This window comes from Hyposmocoma kahamanoa, unplaced genomic scaffold (assembly GCF_003589595.1).
Source record: "Hyposmocoma kahamanoa isolate Upper Pololo Valley unplaced genomic scaffold, ASM358959v1 224, whole genome shotgun sequence".
Lineage (NCBI taxonomy): Eukaryota > Metazoa > Arthropoda > Insecta > Lepidoptera > Cosmopterigidae > Hyposmocoma > Hyposmocoma kahamanoa.
The window spans coordinates 4,802,790-4,808,228 of NW_020653743.1; positions in this window are offsets into that span (position 1 = coordinate 4,802,790).

Here is a 5,439-nt window from a genome sequence, read left to right on the forward strand (position 1 = left end):
CGTGGGCCTAGTGACAAGCGCCACGTCTGTCCATGACCATTGCAGTGTCCCTCAAAGTTTTAAATCACAAAGATCTGAGAAGCACTGCCACGGCGCCCGTTATCATGAGAATCAACTGTCCCGATTTTTTCGTCGCATACAATGAAATGATTTCTTCATGAAACTAAGTCCATCAGCAATAAAAAAAATTTGATCAATTTCATTCATTTTTATGGACAACTCACGCCAAATACTTGATTATGCCAAAATTGTTTTCACAAAAAAGACTTAATGGTTCGTAACAGCTTTCTTTTATCTTCTATGGTTTCGGATTTCCCCATACTGCCCATAAAAAAAGTAACACTGTAATATCTTAACAACTCTAATTAAATTTTTATTGAATTGGTATTCAATTATTTTTTGTGAAATTATTCCACTAGTTTGTTATAATTATTAATACAAAGATCGAACACTCAGAAAAAATTCCCTCGATCCGGCCGGATTCGTACCGACGTTTTCTAGCTTACCGTGCCAGACGCTATACCACGGAACGAACCAGCGGACCTCAAGAATTTTTCTATGTGCTTGATGGTGCTACGACTAAAAATTCGTTGAAAAAACCTAATACAAGGATACGCACTATACATAATATGGGGTAGGATAGGATATATAAGATATATACTACCTACCTATCCCAAATATCGTCAATTATGAATATACTTAAGAGACTTCTCCAATGTGAGTGCCAGAGCAACGTAATTTACTTTGGGGACACCAGAGCCGATAACATAACAGATAACCCATTTCAATAAAACTTGGCAAATAGATGTAATTCCACGAACTTTTGAGGTCGCTTTTTTATATAAAAAAGCATTGACTTACAAATAAATACACCACGAAACCACAAAAAAAAACCACAAAAAAGATGTCCCAAGTCAACCTATTTAAACGTAGTGACATATAAAGGAATATGAAAAAGCTAAAACGTTGAATTTAAATTGTAATGTCATCGCAGTACTGTCTAATTTTGCTTGCTTCGCTGTCAGACGAACAAACGAAGACTAAAGCGTGAATGACGCTCGGTATACGATTTTAGCGCCCTATAAGTTCGGACCCGACGTCCATATAATTGTAAGTCAATGTAAAAAAGTCATAATTATTTCAGATTAAAATCGCGTACCTATATTTGATAAAAAAAACAACGTTTCAGACTCTTTATATGTCCCATGGTCACGACAATCAGCTGTTTCATATATAGTCATAGACACTTTTATTTCATAGGTGTAAAAAACTCAACATTAAAAACACTTGATCAAATAGACCAGACTGAGTCATTGAATTTTATTAAATGTCTTAGAATCATGCGTTGTTTATTTTTAATATCACTCGTTTTAACGATAAAGAAAAGCATTCGCGTCGGAATAGGATCTCGTATCTCTATCTCGCTTGCGCACTCGTGCTTGCCTCATGCTGCAAAGGACAGCAACAATATCATATACCTAATGGCCCCGGACGATTGGCTTCTTCAAATTCCGCAACATTACGAGAATCCACACACTAAATCGAACTGCATTCCTTTCACATTAAGAATGCATTTATGTACTCGTAATTACGATCCACAGGGTTATTTGATTGGTCAGTTTATGAAAGAATTTCTCGTGATTTTATAAGCTACCTGATTGGTGAATCTGAATTCTAAATGTGCACGAAATTTATACAGCTTGCAGGAAATACATTTTGTTTTCAATTCCAAATAAAGCGAAAACCTAAATTCTAAGTACAGTCTATCAATGTGATTGAACTGTAATTCTTTTATTTCCACGATATAACCTTCAAACAAAATAAAAAAATAAGTACACACACACGTCCCAGAGGAAATGTGGCGTTCGCACCGAAATGGAACCATACAATCAAGGAAAGTCATGCGTAGAAACAACACATTGGCAACACAACGCGTTATAAGAAAAGTGGAAAAAAAATCGGAGACGCTACGAAGCAATAACTGCCCGACAATACCCACGTGTACAACTTGGAACGTAGACCGTTAAATGAACTGGAAGAGATATTCTTTAGCAAAAAAAGTCGTATAGGCTTTTTGAAAATGTGGTGTAAAAAATTCAGAGAGTCAGTAATAAAGTTTCTTTGGACCACTTTTGCTTTCAGCAACTCCCAAACATTCTATATGAAATATTGATAATGTTCAGGAAATGGACAACAATTTGAAATAGATAGTGGCGTTCTGTTTACGTTCCTGCAATTAGCACTTGGCAACACATGCGAATCAGTTTCCGATATTTTTTTAGACCTAATCATCTTACTGACTCAGAATCATAAAATTATTAAGGTAATGACGACGGTAAATACTGAAAATAAAGACTGGCTTTTTATTCTTCACCCGCTATTTCAGAAAGGTTTCAAAGGCACTGGTTGACTAGCAAACGTCAGTTAATAGCTTTGAGAAGAGATATACCTGCCAAGTGTCGAGAAGTTGTACCAGTTCCGATTTTACTTGTTGTCCAGGGTGCGCGGCGCAGAGTTTCAGGGGGCGCCGAGCGTTCCTCGCGACGTCTCGAAAGGACCTGCGACCCTCGCTGCGCAAGCGGAGTAAACACGCTATTGTTTCCCAATATCATTTAAAATTGCGCCAGGGAAAATATAACTGCAAGTATTCCATTTTGATCGCGTATCTTCTCGAAGGCACCAGAATATTTGCACCCGGGCACTACATGCGCTAGCAGCGGCGCATAGTTGTACCTTAAATATTAATTGTCACCATCGTGATTGAAATAATTAACAAGTTGAAATGGCAAGCCATATATCTATATGGCTCTCTCTATCAACTCGCAGAACAATCAATGTGCAAATATTGTATTGAGTGATCGCGTGCTATTGGAAGCTCACGGACACATTTACACAAAATTTTAAGATCAGCAAAACCACATTTTTTTTTTCTTTGAATCATTTTTTTCGTGACACATCTAGTCTCGTATAATCTTTATGTCCGTGTCCCGTAAAGTTTTGATAGCAGATGCTTGCCAATATTTGACGACAGCGGGACCTACTCTTATTTAGTTTTCATTTTCCGCGCGGCGGCGCAACGATATAAGCGATAACGTTTTTTTTATACAGAGTGCTATTTTAATACGGCGTTTGCTACCCCTCTAAGTGGGCCGATGATCGGTGAGGGTCGCAGAGACGTTGAATGATGTTTGTCTAGAACTGTACCGTAGTTCTTTCAGAGACAGATACGTTTTAACTTTCGGCTAATTATGATGAGGGTAAATTTAAGTGTATCGTATGGAAACATCTGGATAATGGGTAGATGGACTTTTTTTTCATTGGACATTTCTTTTGGCACAAGATAATATAATAATAATAATACTTAGCCTACTGGTCCTCTGCTGGGCACAGGCCTTCTCTCACATTGGGAGGACTTCAGTTTCCACACGGGGTCAATATAGATTGAGAACTTTTACACATCACTAAATTGATTTGCAGAGGTATGCTGATTTCACCACAATGTTTTCCTTCACCGAAAAAGGTCATGGTAAATTTCAAATTAAATTTCGCACCTAAATCCAAAACACTCCGAGCTACCCTCGTAGGAGAAACCATATCACTGCTGCCGCACAAAAGAAAAATCAAAATTATGTTTCTAACGCTTTTTAAAAGAGAAATGTAGATTGTTTTTTCGAAATGACTATGTTTACCGGTAACACAGTTTTTTGTTTACTTTTAAATCACCCTATATAGGCGATAACATTCTTTTAGCTATAAACCCGTTATTTTTTATAGCACGACGTTTTATACGGTTTATTGTGAGCCCCTGACTCTTTTGTCAATGGAGGATTTATTTACAATGTAACCAGGGGAGAATATGGTTAGTAGAAGAATAACTGGGTTTTTGTTTTATATAACTAAAATTAACATTGTGATAATGTGTTAAACGATTATACTATTATCTGTCTTTTTTAAAGACGGAGTAAAATGACAGTTGATTGCGCGAAAGTGTTGCCCGCTTGCCAGCAGCTAGTGATTGCAGTCGATAAACATTCCATCGACTATCGACCGAATATTGGACACGCTTATGGAATAAATAGCCGAGTTTGTTTCATTTGAATCATCATCGATCCATTATTCATCCAATTACTGAGCACAAGTTCATTTCAATAGTAAATTTTTGTAAGTTCATACATACATACACTGTATTTAGAATTTATATTTCATAAATTTATGTTTATGAAAAATAAAAAGAGGAGACGTATTTTTAAGTTTTTCCTTTTAATTCAATATACATAGATAATCAAATCCGGCTATTCTTGTCAAAATGATGAATGATGAATAAAATTGATCTCGATGCTAGCAGGCCTACTGTCAAAACTAGAATAAAGAAGGCAATAACGCAATTAGTAATCATTAGAACGTCATAGCATTCACAATTCAGTTATTTTTGGCAAAATTTTATCTTCTTTCACAATCTATCGATAAAACTATCGACAACAACTTACACAATTATTTAAAATTTTATGAAACCTGGCAACCCCGCAAATGCCATTTTACTACGTCTTCAAAAAAGACTGCCTATAATTATCTCAAATGAAATCATTTTACTGCAGGGTTTCTTAACCTGTAGTCCATGAAGCCCTAAGGGGCCCGTGTAATTAACGCCGGGGGGTCCATGACGAGCTTACCTAACATGTTGCATTAATATAAAAATTGGTATACAATGTATTGTGAGTAAATAGGTGCAGGAGCATGTGGCCATTTTGAATTTTCGCGCCCTTTGACGGCTATCCATTACAAGAGCTATACGCTCGTCAATGCAACCCGCAAGCCTTTCTTAATATATTTATTTTTTGAATTTTTATAAAAAGAATACTGATTAATCTAAACTTGGCAGCACAACAAAAACCTGCGTAGGTGTATCCGTGTTCTACTTTATTTTTTCGGAAAGGGTCTGTGAGCTCTTTGAAAACTTGAGAGGGGTCCGGGAATTCTCAAACTCGAGGAGACCCGTGTTCAGCAGTGCGATGTACAATGGGTCGATGATGGTGTGTTTGTTACCCAATTATCTTCAAATTAAAGTAGTATCATTACCTGACCCAGAACGTTAAGATCGGACGACAGACGAAAGTCCAGGATGCTTGAACTCGGATCATAGAACTCAAGTGGTGTTGAGCGGGATACATAGCAAGACTGGTGGAGCAAGTCGAGTGATTTTTGACCGAGGATAAGCAAAAGAAGCGTCAGTGACATTACAACAAAACAATCAATAGTTAAAAGTCAACCGTGACCATGGGACCTGTAAAGGGCCCGAAACGTCGGTTTGTTTGAAAAAACAAATATACGCGATTTAAATCCGGAAAAATGGTTTCATTTCCTATGTGCAACAATCGCGAAAACCTAAGAACTCGATAGTTAAAAGTTTATTTTTAGCAAATTTATAATGATTTGTAAAAA